Source organism: Solanum verrucosum, unplaced genomic scaffold (assembly GCF_900185275.1).
Source record: "Solanum verrucosum unplaced genomic scaffold, falcon-dt-bn FXZP01000252.1, whole genome shotgun sequence".
Taxonomy (NCBI): Eukaryota; Viridiplantae; Streptophyta; class Magnoliopsida; order Solanales; family Solanaceae; genus Solanum; species Solanum verrucosum.
The window spans coordinates 6,752,360-6,774,232 of NW_026019988.1; the positions used below are offsets into that span (position 1 = coordinate 6,752,360).

General features: G+C 31.9%; 2 pseudogenes; both read left to right on the plus strand.

The window, feature by feature from the left end:
* The first annotated feature begins 3,196 nt into the window (after window positions 1–3,196).
* On the plus strand, window positions 3,197–5,305 carry LOC125818751 (putative UPF0481 protein At3g02645; annotated as a pseudogene).
* Window positions 5,306–6,962: 1,657 nt separating this feature from the next.
* LOC125819146 (UPF0481 protein At3g47200-like) lies at window positions 6,963–21,873 on the plus strand (annotated as a pseudogene).

Below are 21,873 nucleotides of genomic sequence, written 5' to 3' on the forward strand. Positions count from 1 at the left end.
AAATTCCGTGTTTCGCGATTGAGGATACTATGGAAACCTTCATGAGAAATATGATAGCTTTTGAGCAACATACTTCAAAAGAACTATATCCGTATTTCTCGAATTATGCACATTTAATGACTCAACTTATTGGCTCACATAGAGATGTGAATTTTCTTCGCCAAAACAAAATCATCCTTAAGGGCATGGGAGATGACAAAGAAGTGGCCAGCATCTTCAAGAAACTTTCAGATGGGGTGGTAATCAGAGACTTTTATTACATGAAAGAATGCAGTAAATTGATTCAACATTGTGAAAAGCCATGGAATCAAATGAAGGCAAGTTTGAGGCACAACTATTTTCAGAGTCCTTGGGTAGGAGCTTCAACTGTGGCAGCTATTACACTTCTTGTGCTCACAGTTATACAGACTGTTCTGGCTTTTACCGGTTATGTTAATAAGTAATCTTTGTTGTAGCTATGTAACACAACTGTTGACTCATCGAGTGATTCCTCATTATGCAATTATTTGTGTTGATGAGCTTAATATTGTGTCTCACCTCCATTATGGGGTAGATAGAGCCCTACTAAGGGGAGTCTAGAATCGACTAGCTGAAGAGGGAAATTTCCTTGAGTTTCAATTGGTGCTAAGTTATTTTCCAATGGCGGGGGGTGGGTGGGGGGGGGGGGTGGAGTGTCTCCCTTTTGTTGGGAACTTAACATAATATTTTAAAGGAAAAATGCTCAAATATGCTATCGAACTTTGAAAAAAGACTCATTTATGTCATCTATTGATAGTTGGCTAGCCTTTATGTCTAGATCCATTTGTGCCATTATTTTTTAACGATTAAGATTTTTTCCACATGCGTCTTTTATTAGGGGTCCACATCACCAAAACAGCTAGTCAAAAAAAGTTTTGTTTGAGGAGTATTTGGTTTCCAATTAATGATGTACCTACCTTATTTTCCCCACTTTTATTACTCCTGTATTTGATATAGAAAGGTTGGACACTACGTTGTTTGAGGAGTATTTGTATAATGATGACTCTTAATTATGATTATTAAATAAATCTCTTATTACCAAAAAAATATCTTGTCAAAACTAGTAAGGCAATTTTATTTTTTTTCTAACCATTACATCTTCTTTGGTTTCTTCAGGCGGAATGACTTGGAAGACTTTTGTATTTGGCTCGGATTTTCAACTGAATCCTTTTATTCAAGATTTATCAAACACTTCAATTCAATGAAACACTATTTTAAATTATGTTCTCATTCAATTAGTGTGTGTAAGACAACTAACTACACGTGAAATTCCACATTATTTTTAATGACACATCAAAAATTAAATGTTAATAAGTAAATAGGCATAATACATAAATATGTCTTTTAACTTGACTTCAGTTGACATCTATGCCCTCCAACTTTTAATATGCATACACAAGTAGACACTTAAACTTATATGCACATATAGACACATTCTTCCTACGTGGCATCCTACATGTCAATTTTGGGTCCTATGTGACATCCTCCATGTTTTGATGTCTTCTTCAAATTTCAAACACTAAAACTGATCAACACTATTTTAATATCATTATATCAACTTATCAAATTCAACGCAACACTATTTCGATATCATTATATAAACATTTCAAATTTTTGAGTCATGTTTTATTATTCCATCTTTACGTTATATATTTTTCATTGAAAATTTACATTGTTTACATTTTTATTTCATAATGTTCGCGTATATCCTACCTCTCCAGACCTCATTTAATTTGTAGGATTACACTAACTTTGTTATAATTATTCAATTTATGTGTCAACTAAAAAAAAATAAGACTTCTTTATAAAGTTTGACTTTAGACCTCCAAACTTGTTGAGATGACCTTGCACGTAGGATGTGTATGTCTATTTGTGCAATTTTATACAAGTTTAAGTGTCTACTTATGCACACCCAAAGTTGAAAGATTTAGAAGCCAAATTAAAAGACATATTTATATATTATAGTATAAATAATAATTGACTTGTTGAGTCAGCAGACTTCTCCTTATCTTTCCATCAGTGGCCAACAATTTTTTGTGTTGAAAGACCAAAACAAGACCACATATAAAATGTTATGTTATTATATTATATATGAATATTTGATCACATTTCATAGAAACAACAGACCAAAAAAAGAAACAAACAAATTAAAAAAGAAACAGACAAACCAAAAAGAGGTATTTCTTTTTCTAGATTTTTCTTGTTCTATGCTAAACAATTACTCTTTATTAATTCTTTTTCTACATAATATTTTTTAGTGGAAAGGGAAAGGGGAATGAGAATATGAAAAAATAAATTGCTTCTGTTATTTATTTGTGAAGAAAAACATTTTATTGCTCTTCACCCAAACAACTTACATGCTTCAAAGATCCCTACCACATCTCTACAATTCTCACTATTAGAAGTAGGAGTGGGTTTTACCGCGCGAATTAATGATAAATTTATGTTTTAAAGCATATTTTTTATTCATTAATTTTCAAGCAACTAGTTGTTCACTGAAAAAATACATGGTATAAAACAGATACAAAGTTCAAGAAGATAAAGAAATTTTTAGTTGTAAAGCTTCCTAATTTTTATGGGTTGAAAACATTACTATTTTTCTTCTCATTTTTTCAATTAAAATGTATGTGGGAATAATCACTGAATATTTTTCTTTAGAAAATTTCAATAGGAAAATAGTGTCTTTTTAGTTGTGTATCTGTTTCAATTTATTTGACTGGTTTTGATTTGATACAAAATTTAAGAAAATAACAAAAAAAAAATGAATCTTATAATCTTAAACTATAAATATATAAAATGTATCAAAATGTATTTTAATCTTTTGATCATAAATATATGATGTTAAAAATTAGAATCTACCAAAATATGAAACATTCTTCTTAAAGTTTTTTTTAAAAAAAAAACAGGAAAAACAAATTAAAAATGAGAGTATATGTTTTCATTAAATTAATGTGTGTATTACTTCCTGATCTTTTTATTTTTAATAGATCAAATTAGTTTCTTTTTCAACAGATTAATTTTTGACAAGACATAGAGGGGTTCTTTTATAAAGTAACATGAGAGTTGATATATTGCTTTGTCCTTTTTCTTTTCAAATCAAATTCTGCAATGAATATATTGCTTTGGATTAATAATAAAATGAGTTGACACTAAAAAAAATAATGTCTTTTGTAGGAATTAGAGTTGAAGAAAGCAGGATGACACACTCCATTGAGATTACCTCAATAGATAACCAAATTCCACTACTTCTTCAAACTGAAAAACATGAGGTATTTTTTTCATTAACCCACTTTTATTAGGTGCAATTTAAGGCATAATAGATAAATGTGCCCTTTAACTTGACTTCAACTTGCATCTATGCCCCCAACTCTGAGTATGCACAAGTAGACACCTACACATGTATAAAATTGAACAAGTAAACATATACGTTCTATGTGACATCCTACGTGCATCCTATGTGTATTATGTCACGTAGGACATTTGTGTTTACTTGTTCAATTTTATACAAGTTTAAGTGCCTAAAGTTGGAGGGCATAGATGACAACTCAGACCAAGTTAAAAGGCATTCTATGTATTATGCCTTAAATATAAAGATCCTAAGACCTAAAGTGTAAGCATACTTATACGATTAAATATATATGAACAAAATCTTTACAATATTCATCTTGTGAATGTGTTGAACTTTAACAATTTTAAGATTCAGTTAAATATAATATTACTAGTCTTGTAATTAAGTACTTAATTATTCTATAAAAGGAAAAATATATAAATAAACATTCAAATTTGATCTCAACTGTATTGACACTTAAACATTAAATAATAGGCTGTTGGAGCCAAGTTTGCCTTTTTACTAAACTTCTTCTTAATCAATTACACCCCCTAACTTGAAATTCCTTGTATTGCAAAGAACTATGACTAAACCATTACAGATTGAAGAAGAGAGGAAAGTGGATCATTTAATCGACATAAAGGACACAAATGATCAAGATCCATTAGGATCACAGACAAAGAAATCTGTAAATGAAATGTTTGATTTAGACAATTTGTCTATTGAATCGAGTACCATATTCAACGTAAATGTGTGGCTACGTGAATCAAATCCAGTTGCTTATACACCAAAAATGGTCTCTATTGGTCCTTACCATAAGAAAAATCACCAACTTGGTCCAATGAAAAAGTACAAATTATTGTACCTACGACGGGTTCTTCAACGAAAAGAGGGGCTTGATGTGGAAAGTTGCATTAGTGAATTGGAGAAACAGAAGGAGGAAGTACTGAAGTGTTACAACGATATAGAAGACAACGATACTGATAATAGTCATGAATTTTGTCAAATGTTGTTGCTTGATGGTTGTTTTGTGGTTGAGTTTATTCGAGAATATTGTGAAATGTGTCGAGAAGGAGAAGAAAAGATTACCAATATTAATGATAATTACATATTTCGAGACTTGATGTTACTAGAAATCAACTTCCTTTCTTTGTCCTCAACCAACTTTATGACATGACAAAACAAGATGATGAATTACCATTGGCAATACTAGTGGGTAATTCATTTACCTTTTTTGTTGACTTGCCAAAAATGACCCCTGAATCCTTTAAAAAGACAAAATGTAATGCAAAAGATATCAAACATTTACTTCATTTAGTACACATATTTTCATGTCAAGGGAATCGCATGAAAAAATCAACCGATGACATAACATGGCATATGGTTATGTCAAATGCAACAGAGCTTTCTGAAGCTGGAGTTAGCTTTGCAAAAGTCAGTTTTATTAATAAAAACAAAGACAATATTGGTGATATGACAAATTTATTGGATATAAAGTTCGAGAAAGGATTGATGGAAATTCCTTGTTTTCGAGTGAAAGATGATACAGAAACCGTCCTCCGAAATCTCATTGCTTATGAGCAACAATCATTTGATGTACATCCTACCTATTTCAGTGATTATACAACTTTCATGAATCATCTTATCGACTCAGACAAAGATGTGAATTTGCTTCGACAAAAAGGAATCATAGTGAACTGGATAGGAGAGGACAAAGACGTGGCTAGCCTCTTCAACAAAATCGGAAATGGGGTCACAACATATTCCGACTTCTATTACAAAGAAGAATTCAGAAAAGCAGCTGAACATTGTCAAAAACCATGGAACAAAATGAAGGCAAATTTGAAGCATAATTATTTTAGTAGTCCTTGGGTAGGAGCTTCAACTGTGGGAGCCATCATACTCCTCATACTCACAACTATACAGACTATATTAGCTATCACAAGTGCCGTTAAGTAAGTAGTAATTATCATGATTGTCTCAATTGTAGTGTTTCCAATTTGCATTCGTGTTGATGAACTTATGAGTTTTTCATATCCCCTTTATGTATTGGGTTTTATAATTGGATGTTAATTTAGTTTATTTCAAAACATCTATATATTTCACCTCCTACAACAACATGTATCAGATAGCTCTATTCACTATGCAAGCAAGCACATTAAGATCTAAGAAAACAATCCCCTGCCCATTTTATTTGCATTCACAACGTCAGCCAAAAACACCCCATATATATAAATTGTGTAATTAGTAGACTGTGAAGAATGCAAGAAGTGGCATATTGTCAATTCTTGGATCAGATTCTCAAAGAGGAAAAAGATTGATTCATCTAATATTCTTGAATCCGTATAAGTTTCATTTGCAGGTTTATTCTAAGCTCTATATATTTGTATAAAATCTAATATTAAGGTCGGCATGGCGTTAAGGATGTGAAAGTGGTGGGGATGAGGACTACGGGGTTGGTACAGAGACGTTTTCAAAATTTTGATAGGATGAGTGCATTATTACAAAAAGGGGATCTATGATAAAAGTTTGACGCGGTTTGACCTTTAGATTTTTATTATTGAACTTGTTAAACTTCAAAAAATTATAGGTCCAAAATTAATTCTTATCTGTCAACTATGTTGGAGATTGGTTAATCCTTAATGGATGAAAAAATGTAATTAAACATCGTAATTTCATGATAATAATTCGATCTACTTTTAAAATCTATGGATGAGTTTTTTTCAAAATATTATTTTCAACTTATTTATTAAACATTAAAAATAAATAAGAAACTCACTTAATTTTCAAAAAAAAAAATAACAATCTTCCATCGTACTTAACACACCCTAAAAGTGTTCTTCTTCAACTAATTAAACTTGATATCAAATTTTAGAATAAATGGTGGTTTGAACACACAGTCAAAGTGGTATACATATACTATGATATGTTTTCTTAATTGTAATGTCTATACACTTTATTCTATGATACTTTTCTCAAAATGCATATTATTTCATGTTAGTAATATAGGCAGGTTTGCTAGAAAATCTATATATAGTATACTCCTCATGCACTATTAGAAAAATTGAAATTAGCTACTAATTTCGTTGTTAGTTCGTCACTATTTTAGCTAACAAAAATTCGTCACTAAAGAAGATTAGCAACGAATTTTGATGTTTAACTATAAAATTTGTCCTTCACTAAATTTAATTTTTTTTAATAGTGATACTCATAACTATATAGACTATTTTAGCTTAATTATCAGATTTTTTTTAATCAATTCAAGAAATTTGCTTGAACACACACTTGCTACTACCAAACAGAAGCTCTCCACTTGACTTCAATATTGCATAACACACTCCCATCAAAAATGATTTTTACAGATAATTAATTATCGGTAATAGAATTCATTTTCGTTAAATATATTTATTTAGAGACAATTAATTACTAGCAACAATTATAAACAAAGAGTTGCACAAATCCGGAAACAAATGTTGTACTGTGACAAACAAAGAGTTGCACAAATCAAATAATTAATGAAAGATTTTAGAATTTGGACGCTACATGCATCAACTTTGCGACCATATTCAAAGTAAATGTGGGGCTACGGAAATCAAATCCAGATGCTTATACACCAATGTTGATCTCCATTGGTCCTTATCACAAGAAAAATTCTCAACTTGGCTCCATGGAAAAGTACAAACTGTTGAACCTACAACGATATCTCAAGCGGAAAAAGGGGTTTGATGTGGAAAGTTGTATTACTGAAATTGATAAACTGAAATATGAAGCACTAAAGTGTTATGGCGATAACCTTGACAGTGATATTGTTGAAAGTTTTTCAGAAATGACAAACAAGTGGCCAACATCTTCAAGAAACTTTCAGATGGGGTGGCAATCACAGACTTTTATTACATAAAAGAATGCAGTAAATTGATTCAACATTGTGAGAAGCCATGGAGTCAAATGAAGGCAAGTTTGAAGCATAACTATTTTCAGAGTCCTTGGGCAAGAGCTTCAACTGTGGCAGCTATTACACTTCTTGTGCTCACAGCTATACAGATTGTTCTGGCTTTTACCGGTTATGTTAATAAGTCATCTTTGTTGTAGTTGTGTAACACAACTATTGACTCATCGAGTGATTCCTCATTAAGCAATTATTTGTGTGTTGATGAGCTTAATATTGTGTCTCACCTCCATTATGGGGTAGGACTAAAGCTAATAATTTCAGCTCATATTTATAAAATTATCTTATTTAATCCATATTTTTATTTGAGGTAATTTTTTATTTTTTTTGCATTAATAGCATATTTGAGGTAAACTTGCTTGTGATTTGAGGCAAATTTTAAATCTTTAGGGGTCGTTTGGTTGGAAATAAGTTATCCTGAGGTTAGCTATCCTGGCAGGGGCAGATTTACCTATATGGAAGGTGTATCACGTGACACGGCTTTGTCGAAATTTTTTACGAAATATACCTGTAAAACAAAAAAAATAAAAAATAAAAAATAAAAGATGCTAAAAGATAAAATATTTCAAAGGACACCATTGTCACTGATTGCGCTTGGCTCAGGTGGCAGACGTGCTGCACGCAAAGGGCAGCGTCACGAGTTCGATTCCGAGGTGTGTATTTTTACTCTAGTTTATTCGCGTCTTTTTTTTTTTTCACGTTTGAATTTTTTCCTTTTTAAAATTTATTAAAATTTTGTTTTAAATTCAAAACAATAGGTCCCCTTTATTAAAAACCTATCGACCCAATCTAATTCATTCAAAATCTAGCTACTTTTTTTTTATTTTTAGAATTAATATAAAACTCAAAATCTTTGAGTCCTTTATCAATTAGAATTATAGTTAAATACAAATAGTGTTGACTCCTTAAATTCTTGTATTTGTATATTTCTGACTTGTGAGTTTGTTCAATTTTCTTTCCGTTCTTGGTGAAGTCTCACAAGTCACATGTTGTATAAAACTTTATTTAATAATATGAAAATGTGAATGGTTTAATTTAAAATTTTAAAATATTATCTAACTAAAAGAGGCCTCAAATTTTTGGAGGCCTAAAGCAAAACCTTCTTTTATTTTCTTCTTGAGTCATTTTTGTCTCTTTAATGGTGACACCGCTTAGAAAAAATCCTGCATACGCCACTGTATCCTAGGATTTTTGTCTCTTTATGGTGACACCGCTTAGAAAAAATCATGCGTACGCCACTGTATCCTGGGATAACTTATCCCATCACTATGATATACATGGTGGGATAAGTTATCCCAAACATGGCAACCAAACAACATAAATTTTTTTTATCCCATCACTATTATATTTAATCCCTCACACCAAACAAGCCCTTGGTTTGTTCTCAAAGTATGTAATAAGATACATTTCGCGAATAAAAAAGGCCTATGCATATAAGGGAGTAGAGCATTTTTCTCATTATTGTTCCAATGTTCAGATAGAGCCCTACTAGGGGCAGTCTAGAATCGACTAGCTGAAGATGGAAATTTCCTTGAGTTTCAATTGGTGCTAAGTTATTTTCCAATGGCGGGGGGTGACTCATTTATGTCATTTGTTTATAGTTGGCTAAATCATGGCACTGCCTTTATGTCTAGATCCATTCGTGCCATTATTTTTTAACGATTAGGATTTTTTCCACATGCGTCTTTTATTAGAGGTCCATTTCACCAAAACAACTAGTCAAAAAAAGTTCAAATATGTCATCGAACATTGAGAAAAAGTTCATCCATGCGATCTATTAATAATTGAGCTCAACCATGCCACTGTCGTAACAGAAAGACCCATTCGTGCTATTTTTTAATGGTCGAATTTGATGGTTTTGCAAAATCTTTTTTTCCATGTGACCTCTTGTCAGAGGTCCACGTGCCAAAATAAAAACTGATCTAATTTAATTAAATTTGAAATTAAACCTGACTCATTAACACCATATTCGACCCACCCTAACCCGTTTCCTTTTTATTTCTTCCCAGACCCTTAGGTCGATCAAATGGCAAGAAACTGACAGATGAATAAATCATTATACATTGTAGAAGAAAAAATTGAAAGATTAGGGCTTGTAAATACTGAACTTTTGAAGCTTTTGCTGAGGAGTCAAACATAAAATGAGAGAAAATTTAGATCTAAGGATTTGGAGTTATACTACAATATAAATACAATTACAAGAGTAGAGGTGGACTACTACTACGACTATAACTCTTTAACAAAACGCAATAGCCTAGTCGCACTCAGCTAACACAGTAGCCTCGTCCTAGTGCAACTTTAAGTACTCTTTAACCAGAGGCGTATCTAGAGGAAGTGTCGTGGTTCACGTGAACCCATGCTCCCCTCTCTAGATCATATATAGTAGTGTTATATTTTTAAAAAAATATTTAAATATAGATGTATGAACCCATGTTCAAAGTATCATATAATAATGCGATGATGATTGGGTGCACTTCTCTAAGTGAGAGATAGAAATTTAAATCTTATATCTATCTTGTCTCTTTGAGTAACCCTTTTCCAAGTGGTTATCAGTTACACTTTTGTCATTTCAACTAATTTTTCTTTTGTTTTTTTCCTTTATTCTTTCAAAATTTTCAAGTGTGTTACATTGAGAATTCCTAAAAAATTTAGCATTGTAGATTTTTTATATAATTAAATCAAATGTGTATATTAAAATTTAAAACTAGTAGTATTATATATTTTGGACCTATAATTTTTAAACTTTAATGGTTCATATTACAAACTAAACGTCAAATCGATCAAATTTACATTTAAGATACATTTTTTCGTAATCGTGCACCCATCTAACCGAAATCCTGGATACACCTCTGTTTTTAACAACTAACGTTGATTGTACCACGTTGTTCAACATGTTCCTTATCTTCAACACTTCCTCTCAAGCTAGTGAGTGAAGGAACAATTTCTCCTAGCTTGCTTCTAAAACCAGCAAAGACTTGCTTTGTCAATGCTTTTGTATGGATGCTTGTTGCAAATATCTCAGTCTCTTTTGATGATTAAGGAATTCCATACACCAGAACTCAAAATCATCCTCAGTAATTACTTGTACATACTTCTTTGATGGCTTTTTCCTATTTTTTAGAAAATTAGAGTTGAAAGAAAAATAGAGCAGAGGGGTACGTTACAGCAAATTCTAAGAAACTTTCTAGTTAAAGATAAAGAGCTTTATTGATCTCTCACTGCAATAATATTTTTCCTAAAAAAATTCCAAACATCTCAACCTCTGCCTTATTTTGTTATCTTTGCCTTATCAGTCCATTAATTAATTTATGTCAGAGTTCAAATGCCAGTAAAAACAAAATAAACCAAAGTTTGGGGTGTTATCCTATCCGCTTATGTTATGGCAGACAAATTATCTAATATTTGTGTTGATTTGAGGAAACATCTGTTTTATTTAGAAAAGAAAACGACGAGTTTTTAAGAGTCAGTCATTTAATTTTTAAAGTAGAATTAAGAAAACTATTATTTTTCAAAAGATTAAAACATAAACCAATTGAAAATATCTAAAGGGTTCGGGGTTCATATTAATGTTCTAGAAAGGGTTTTAAAGCACCTAGAACATCCGCTAACATGCGGTTATCCAATAACTAACTATTTGGCTAATTAATTTAAGAAAAATATGCATACTTGGTTTGAAGAAATAACAACTTAAGACTTAAATTGTTTTTAAAGGGAAGAGAGATGATATAAGGATATTACTTAAGTACTAGATATTATAAAGTCAAATAAAATATACTTGTTTGATTTTAAAAGATACGATTGGTTCATTTTCTGAGGAATTGAATTAAAGAAAAACATTAGAATTAACTAGCAAATAAACTATTAAACAAATACGAAACAAATAAAACAGGAGAGAGTCTTAGGCCCAAGTCTGATTTATGTTCGTCCGGGCCGATACTTGGGCCTAATTTCGCTTTTGGGCCTTTGGTCCACTTTGCACCTGTCCTACAACTTTTACATATAGCAAACACAAAAATTATATTTGTATGCTATAACTATAGTTTGCATAATTGCGCTCTATAACAAACATAAATATGTATAAATTAAAACGCTATACATATACAAAAGAAAGCAGTTGTCTATAATATGTTTCTGTTTCAATATACATATACAAAAGATCAATTGTATAATATGTGTTTGTATAAAGCGAGAAAGAGAGAAAGACAAAAGAGAATTGGGCAGGAGAATATTTGTATTGTAAATTATAAGTGTATAGGACAAAGATATATGTATTTGCATGTGTATATACAATTTTCTCTCGTTTTATACAAACAGAAACGTAATTTATACAATTCTGTTTGTATAAGCGAGAAAGGTGAGGAAGAGACAGGCGAGCGAGATATGGGAGAGTAACGCGCGAGATCTGGGAGAGGGGAGAGGGGAACGAAAATATATGTATATATACAATTTTCTCTCGCTTTATGCAGATTTAAAGACACGAAAGGAGCGCCATCATTACATTCGCAAGCAAGCCACGAAGCAAGCGGTAATGCGACCAAATATTCTTAACATGAATGTAACTTAAAGATAGAAGGCGACACGAAGCTAAAACAAATTGTCGAACTTATGATTAGAATATAAGCAAGCCGTATTTTCCTAATTACAATTAAAACTAGGACAACCACACTTGAAATTAACCCAACAGATTTATGCTTTTAGTGAAGCTATGCATCAGATATTTGAAGAGAAAAAGGAATAAAATTGATAAGCAGGGAGAGGCTTAAAGAAGGCAGCCTTGAAGTGAACAGGGGATTGGGACGTCAAGCTATATTGAATTCACAACAAACAGAGGCAAACCAAGACTAGTGGAAAAGTTTGAAACCAAATGAGATAAAATTCGGAAGCTAAAGAAAAACAAGCATAATATCTAATTATAAACTTGAAATTGATTTGAAGAGAAAAATAAAAATAAAAATATGATCAACTTTAAGATTCACACACCCGTACAAATCATATTCAAAACTAAGTAAGCCGACACCAAAATTGCAGTCAAAACAAAGAAATCTAATCTTCATACAACTATCGTCATCAAACAATCAGCTAAGCAAAGAGAGACTTAAAGAAAACTGAAGTTATATACCGTTTACTGGAACAACGAGCTCTGCAGAAGCCTTCCACCACTAAGCTTCAAGAATTCAGACCAGTTCCTGTAATCGACAGACGAGAATAAGAAAGTAAAATCGATGTAGTCAATGAACTAGGAATGTAGCCAAATTCAATTCATTTAGTAATTTCGGCCAGTAATTAAATATGCTTCTTAATCTTTAACAAAATAAAATAATTGACTTAATTGTAAACTAATGATTTAAAAATGTAAACTATTATATACCTAAATTAATTAGTAAAAATATTTAAACAAAACAAAATCTTTTTTTGAGATGATTTTTCAGATATTTATAAAATGTACTAATTATATATAAAATTATATAAAAAAACATATTTATTATTTAAAAATTATAAAAACGACTAAATTTACTTTAAAATAACTTGAAAAATATTTTGAATGTTATAAAACTAATTATTTCAAATCGTTTGAAATTAAAAAAACTCGATGATTAATATATATTGTGGAGGTCTAAAATTGGGTGTCAACAACAGCAATGACAGAGCCACATGATCGAATGGTAATTAGTTAAACATTATTTGTCAAAAAACAATGTTATATATGTAATGTGTATATAGAAAAATCATGATTATACATTTATAGATAAAAAAAAGTTACTTGACTAATTCTAGCTTAGCTATCTATTGCCATAGTAAGTACTTAGTGGAGTTGTTAAAGTATCACAAAGCAAATCTGTCAACTCAAAAGTTGAAAACACCACATGTGCACACAAACATAATAAAAGAATGTATCTTTCTCAATTTGTTGCAAAGGTTTTGTATTTCTTTCTTTTGGCTGTTTGTGTGCACATGTGGTGTTTTCAACTTTTGAGTTGACAGATTTGCTTTGTGATCAGGGGCTAATTCCACACTTTTTTGTCGAAAAATTATATCGTATATACATCATTACAATTTGCACAGTAACTTTGCAATCGTAACGAAATGATACCATGGGTTTCAAAACCATCCACTCCTTCGTGTGTGTTAAGTCACTGTCACTTTTTTTTTGAATCTTCCATTAATTAATTTTTTGACTTTGTGTCCTCTTCACTGTATTTGGGGCCGACTCAACATGATTGAAGGTCTAAAGTCAAACCTTAAAGAGGGGTGCTAATATTTTTTTTATTCTTTTTTTTTTTCAAAAACAAATAATAATCATGTATATATTTATTTAAAATCTATTTTTCTTGTCTTTTTAAATGTGAAGTCATTAATTACTCTTTTCAAATCGATTTGTTTTAGTAATTCCTTTTCAATTGATAATATAACTAATGCATTCAATCTCACATTGTTGATCTTAGATAAGATTTTATCAATTTTAGTTTCGAAAAACTTCTTTCGGCCAAGACAATAGTTACATGAATTTGAAGGTTTTAAAAAGAAGTATAAACTTTTTTTTTTTTTTGACAAACCTCATTTTCCTAGGTGAAGTGACTTGTCTTTCTATACTATAATGGAGTAAGATTTTTTTTTCTTCTTATGTTAAGTGGTGTCAAGATTGAGGAAAAGGACTTGCCAACCACCCTGTTTCACTCCAGTTAACTTAACAAAATAATAGCTCATTGGTGTCCATACTCACATTATAATCATCATTAATGGTGATGATCAATATAGTGACAAGTCTTTAATCTTGTTCCTGGAGAAATTTCTTTAATTTTTTGAGACAAGTCGACAATAAACCAATTCATTCTCTACGCAATTTGCAATTTCAATGATAAACAAAGTGGTTAAATAATATATTTTGGATACCCTTGACATAAAAATATGATGTTGCCTATTGGTTTTAGGCATCTTGAAAAGTAAAGACACACAAATTAGCATTTTTTTTTTCATTTTTTAAGAAGAGCAAATTCAATTTAACACTTAACACTCGTTGTGAAGTTTCTGGCTCCATCACTGAACGTAAGCATTTAAAAAACATGCTTCTTTCTTTTGTAATTATGAATTCTGGACATAGACATGAACTGTATTATGTAGTAATAAATTATTTCTTCCCAGACCCTTAGATCGATCAATTGGCAAGAAACTGACAGATGAATCAATCATTATACATTGTCTAAGAAAATTCCAAACATCTCAATCTCTGCTTTCTATTCATTGTTTTTTTTTGCTTTTTCAGTCCATTAATTAATTTATGTCAGAGTTCAAATTCCAGCAAAAACAAAACAAACCAAAGTGGGGGGTGTTTCCCTATCCGCTTATGTTATGGCAGAAAAAATTATCTAATACTTGTGTTGATTTGAGGTAGCAGCAATGATAGAGCCACGTAGATCGAATGGTAGTTAGTTAAACAATATTTGCCAAAAAATGATGTTATGTAATGTGTATATAGAAAAATCATGATTATATATTTTATAGATCAAAAAAGTTACTTGACTTATTCTGGCTTAGCTATTGTCTATTGTCATAGTAAGTACTTAGTGGAGTTGTTAAAGTATTGTACAAGTTGACCTGGACACCATTGTTAACATAATTAGAGATGGTATCTTTCTCAATTTGCTGCAAAGGTTTTGAAATTTGAATATATCAACAATGGAATTTTTTATATGGGTTTCATTGATATCGATGTAAGGTACCATCGTCAAAGGTACGCCACAATCATATGGCAGTACAAAAAAACTAAGAACGATATGGCCGATTAGTGAGAGTGAAGTAACTGATTAATTAGAGTGAAGTAACTGGATATGGCCGATTAGTGATACGGAAACCCTCTTGTGAAATCTCATTGCTTATGAGCAACAGTCATCTGATGTACAATTATCTAAATATTTCAGTCATTATGCTATTTTCATGGATAATCTTATCGACTCAGAAAAAGATGTGAATTATATTTGCTTTGCCAGAAAGGAATCATAGTGAACTTGATGGGAGACGACAAAAACGTGGCTAGCCTCTTCAACAAAATCGGAAATGGGGTCACGCCGTATCCTGACTTCTATTACAATGAGGAATTCAAACAAGCAATTGAATATAGTGAAAAACCATGGAATAGAATGAAGGAAATTTTGAAGCACAATTATTTTAGTAGTCCTTGGGTAGGAGCTTCAACTGTGGCAGCCATCATACTTCTCATACTCATAACTATACAAACTATTCTAGCTTTCACATGTTCCGTAAAGGAAGTAGGAGTAACCGTCTCAATTGTAATGTTGAGACAATCTTGGCTAAACTATCTGCTACTTGGTTTGACTCCCTGTCCCAAGCTTTGTATTGTGTCTTCAATGATTTGAGTGAACTTCTTGCTATCATCAGACTTGAGATTTTTTGTCCTAGTAGATCTGGGAAAGGAATATTGTAACATCTCGTTAATTGAAGGAACAAGAAAGAATTTAAAATTTGGAAAAAGTCATTTTTGGAAAGACTGTAAAAATCTGGAAATTTGTTAAGTTATGTTAAGTTTGGGTTTTTGTCAACTTCAAACAACCATAACTCCTAGCTCAGGATGAGTTAGGTGTACTTCCAGATACCGTAGAAAATATCTTGGAATTATCTTTCCAACGCCGCTGAGTTTGTGTGATTTTGAGTTTGTATGAGTGAGATACGCCCATTGGAAGTTGGGTTGTTCAATTAAGGAAAGTCTAATTCGGGTTTTTGAAGGGCATTATGGTCTTTTCCATACCCCATGACTTGATTTAATTTTTTGGTAATTAATTGGGGTCTAAACTGATAGGATTCAGTTTACGCTTTTACCATATTGAGTTAGGGTTTCATAGAAGAGAAGAAGAAGAAGAGAAAGGAGGAGAAGGAGCAAAAATCATCAAGTTCTTCAAGAATCACTTGTGGATTTCATCAAGGGGTGATCCCTACGAGGTATGTGAGTTCACACATCGTTGGGTTCGTTCACCCTTGCACAAAACATGTTTAATTCAGCATGAATTCGTCCTAAAAGTTGAAAGTTTAAATGTTCTTGATATGTGTCTTGAATTTACTTTCGTTCTTGAATGTGGGATGAGATTGAGGAGTTCTTGAGAGTTTAAGGCTGATTTTAGAGTTGTGTTTGATTAGATTCTTGTGTACATATGCAGCTGGGTATCTGAATCTAAAGGGAATTTGAGAAGAAGAACCGAGTTTAGGTGAATTGGGGTCAGAAAACGAAGAAGGAAAAAGTCGGCAGAATCTGGGTACCAGGTCCGCGTCGCGGACTTGTTCCTCAGAATGGGAAAAAGTTCTCCTCGCGTCGCAGAGCAGTCACGGACCGTTCTGCCTCAAAATTATTTCGCAACCAAATATTTAAATACATCTCCGTGTCGCGGACTTGCTTCCAGACAGTAATTTCTTGATTTTTTTCTCGTGTTTAACTATCTAAAAGCACTCATAAACATCATGAGATCTTTTCCATTACAAATATCAATCCTTGAATCCATAATTCAATTCAAGGATCAGTTAAGAGTCAAGTCAAGAGAAGTAAAGAGAGTTTTCCAAAATTCTTTTACAAATGATTTAACTTTGTTTTAAGACTTGAGTTTTGAGTTGAGTAAAGAGTAAAGTTGAAGTTCATTTCTTCAAAGTATATGGAGACTATGCATTCCCAAAGAGTTAAAATGTTTTCACATATAAACAAGAAAAGGAAACCTTGAATTCCAAAGAGTCTTTGAGCTAGTTTTTAGAAAAGAGTAAATGCTTTCACAATTAAGCAAGAGAGGAAATTTTGATTTCCAACATAGCCTTTGAGCTAATTTTTTGAGCAATTATCTCAAATCACGTAAAGAAGTATGTTTTTAAACATAAGAGCTAGTATCATATTTTGGGAGTAGTATTGAGCACCGATGTGGGGGAGAGTTCAGACAACTCACAGCCCCCATAAACCATGTAGCCACCATGGGTAGAAAAGGGTCATACTTTTTAGATGATTCCTTAGTGCTTTTTAGCATAGACTAGTGGATCCACTTAGTAGTTCAGGTTTTATACCCTCGGCAAGGTATATGACGGCCCTGGTAGCGTGAGGCAAAACGTTGTATCATCACAATAGCTCTTACGTGATGGTTGTCGGTTAGAGAAACTCCCACAGAAGTAATTGTATTCTTATATACACTGTTTATTTGTATTTTTACATACATTTCAGAGTTATAGTGTATCTTTGCATACACACAGAGTATTATTGTATTTCCAAATACACAGAGTTGACATACATGTTTTAAATAACTTTTCTTTATATTGCACTTGTTTTATACTGCTTTATATTGAAATGAGTTCAGTTAAGTTGAGTTGAGTTGAGCCAGGTAAGTTCTTCAATTTCTTTCAAGCTTATGTCTTGTTTTAGAATTCCCCTCGCATTCTCATACATTCAATGTACTGATGTCATTTGGCCTACATCTTCTTATGATGCAGACATAAGTAACCAGGATCAGCATCCAGTGCATCGTTGATCCAGTTGAGCACTCAGAGTCTTGTGGTGACCCTCTTTGCTTTCCGGAGGATCCCTTTTTATTTCTTTCAGTATTATTATTAGTTCATTAGGATGTCGTGGGTCTTGTCCCGATATCCATATCAATTGTTTAGAGGCTTCATAGACAGTCAGATGTTTGTTCTTGAGTTTCTATTTCCTGTTTTAATGGTTGAGACTTGAGTTGCCATTTTTGGCCAGTGAATGTTATCTTGATACATTATAAGTGTTTATTGAGTAGTTCAGTTTACTTTTAAAAGTATTTTTCATGAGTTAAGTCTTCCGCTGAGTAAGTAGCAAGGCCAAGGGTTCTCTTGGGGCCAACAATGGTTCTCGAGTACCAGTCCCACCCAGGGTGTAGGTTCGGGGCATGACAAATATATTCTCCTTTTAGGATAGGGGAAACTTTTTCCTTATAGGTTTGGGACTGCTTGGGTTCTATATATAGGAATGGGATGCAATTGGAGATTCTAAAGCATTGTACATGATTTACAATATACTAGTCTTAAGAGCTTGAAAGTATTGTACACTTTCTTCTTTTCTTTCATAGAAGAAACCTCTCTCTGCTTTTGCTTGAATGATTAGGCCTAGCCAAACCTCATTAAATTCTTGTGTTTTTCTTCTTCTCTATTTTCTTTATTTGTGATTGTATGCTAGTTAATCCACAACCCACGATAATAACACATTGATTAATTCTTCCAACTTATATCCTCTTACCGGAGTTCATATCTTCATGTTAACTTGATGATTTCCAACAAACAAGTTGACTATATTTAGCCTTTTCATTTTTGAACTTCATCATTTATACCCTTTAAATCAACAAATATGATATGTTTGTTTTCTATGTCATTTTTTGTTTTAGAAAGGTTCATCCATGCCATTATTTGTTAACTAAAATAGTATAGATGAACCAAACATTTAACGGATGACATAGATGGACTTTTTCCCATTTCTCATAGTTCGATGATATATTTGAGTTTTTCTCTTTAAAAAATAATTTAATTAATGGTGTAATCATAATTGACCACGTGTAAAAAATAATTTTGTAAAGTCGAAATTGTTTTCAGTTAATAACAAATAATGGTATGAGTGAGTCTTTTCTGAAACGGAAATGGCATAGATAAGCCAAACTTTTAACGGATGCATCGCATAGATGAGCCTTTTTTCTTAGTTTGATGTTATATTTGAGCCTTTTCTCGAATTTTTAGTTGTCGACTTATCCCCAACATGATTTGCAATTGTAAGCATCTGAATGTATAAATCAAATCTTTGATAAAATATTTGAGGATTTGGCCAAATCATCTTTTAAATCGAGTATCATATTTAAAGTAAATGTGCGGCTACGTGAATCAAATCCAGATTCTTATACACCAAAGATGGTCTCTATTGGTCCTTACCATAAGAAAAATCCTAACTTGGTCCAATGGAAAAGTACAAACTGTTGTACCTACAACGGTTTCTAAAACGAGAAGAGGGACTTGATGTGTAAAGTTGCATCAGTTGTTTGGAGTTTCTGAAGTAAAAAGCACTAATGTGTTACGACGATATAAAAGACCTCGATACTAATGATAGTCATGAATTTTGTAAAAATGTTATTGCTTAGCTTGATAGTTGTTTTGTGGTTGAGTTTATTCGAGAGCGTTCTGAAATATATCCAGAAGGAGAAGAAAAAATTATCAATTTTGTTGATTACAAATATAATCAAATACTCCGAGACTTGTTGTTGCTAGAAAACCAAATTCCTTTTTATATCCTGGACCGGCTTCATTTTATCACAGCGAAACATGGTGAATTACCATTGGAGAAACTGGCGATCACTTTGTTTAGCCATGTTGTTAACTTTGGATATATATCAGTAACCGGTGATTCATTTCTGATGAATTCCATTCTATTTGATATTGAAAGACGTGATAAGAAACATTTACTTCAAGTAGTACACGTTGTTTCTATAACGATATTGAAACTAATGACAATTAAGTAAAGATTTTCGCACTCTTTATTAATGCGTGATTGATGGTAAAAGTCTTTTTTGTATATTGTTGTCTAATTATCAATCAAGAAATGAACAATATAACTAGACATTGAAATGAACTGAAAGGGAAAGCTTTAATATTCAGTTGACTACTTAATTCTAAGTCGTCTTGGAGAGCTACAATACTATACTATTTTCTCGGTCTCATATTAATCGTCATATTTTTACATGTTCTTGAAAAAATCGTAAATAAAAAATATATTTTATTATTAGTTTACTTTTAACTTTTTTATAAAACATAATCAATATTAATTTGTTTTACTTTCAAAGACAATTAATTACTTTTAAAGGGAGAATAGAAAAAAATTACTTCATTCATATTTACTTGTGAGTTATATTAAAATAAATGTCTATTTTCCTGTCGTTATGATGATCCTTTTTCTTTCCTATTACTATACAGTTAATTTACCCAAATGGAGACATAAAAATAAAGTTGTCTTGGAACTGAATTAAATAATATGTTTGTACTTTTGTCGTGATATTAAAGAACCTACTCAACTACCTTACTTTTGTAATATTAATTTTATACCTAACTTTATTTTTCGTACTCAAAAGTAAAATATTGTGGAATATATATAGTCATTGACTTAGTCAATTCTTGAGTCCGTTTGTTTCAATTTATTTATTTTTGTTTAACTCCATTTTACATTACCGTAAAATAGTGGAATGAACTTTTATTATTGTTTGGGAAAAAAGACAAATATACCTCCGAACTTTGAAAAATGGTATGTCTATACCCTTCGTTATAATTTTCGTCCATCTCAGCCACTGTCGTTCAATAATTGGTGCACATTTACCCCTCCCACTAACGGCACACTCTTTGTGTACACATGGCTAAATCCTAAGCCACTACCCGATTGACCATTTCTTTTAACCCAAATTCTAAGAACCCGCCCCATAATCCAATAAACCCACCCGATTTGTGGGTAAAATATACTCTCTAAAATCTAAAGAAAAGACCCAAATCCATAATCTAAATCCAAGAAACAAAAATCAATATTTCCTCAATCAACCCAACCCATCAAACAAATCAGAATCTGAAGACAAAGAAGAAGATGATGATGAAAAGAAGGAAAAGATATAGAAGAGCTTTGTAATAATAGTCAATTTTGTCAAATGATGTTGCTCGATGGTTATTTTGTGGTTGAGTTTATTCGAGAGGGTTGTGACATTTGTGTTATCAGTTTTGGTGGTTACATATGTCATCCAATATTCCGAGACTTGATGTTACTAGAAAACCAACTTCCTTTGTCCTCAACAAGCTTCATGACATGACAAAAAAAGACAATGAATCATCTATATCTTGATACTGGTGAATGGTTCAATTGTGTTTTTTGTTGACTCGCCAAACATGATCAGTGAATCCTTTAAAAACACAGAAAATAGTAATATCAAACATTTACTTCATGCCGTTCACATTGCTTCATGTCATGGCAAGAATCCCAAGAAAGATTTAAACAATGAAATAACGCGAAATAAGGTCATGCCAAATGCAACAGAGCTTTCCCAAGCTGGAGTTAGCTTCGTTAAAGCATAAAACAAGTTTATTTGATAGTATAAAGTTTGAGAATGGATTGATGACAATCCCTTGTTTTCGAGTATATGATGCCACAGAAACCATCCTGCAAAATATCATTGCTTATGAGCAACAATCATCTGATGTACAATATAAGTATTTCACTGATTTTGCAGCTTTCATGGATCATCTTATCGACTTAGAAAAAGATGTGAGTTTGTTTCGCCAGAAAGGAATCATAGAGAACTGGATGGGAGAGGACAAAGAAGTGGCTAGCCTCTTCAACAAAAACGGAAATGGAGTCACTACGTATTCTGACTTCTATTACAAAGAAGAATGCTTAAAAGCATCTGAACATTGTAAAAAAACATGGAACAGAATGAAGGCAAGTTTGAGGCACAATTATTTTAATAGTCCTTGGAAAGGAGCTTCAATTGTGGTAGCTATCACACTCCTCATACTCACAACTATACATACTATTCTAGCTTTTACAGGTTTCGTTAAGTAG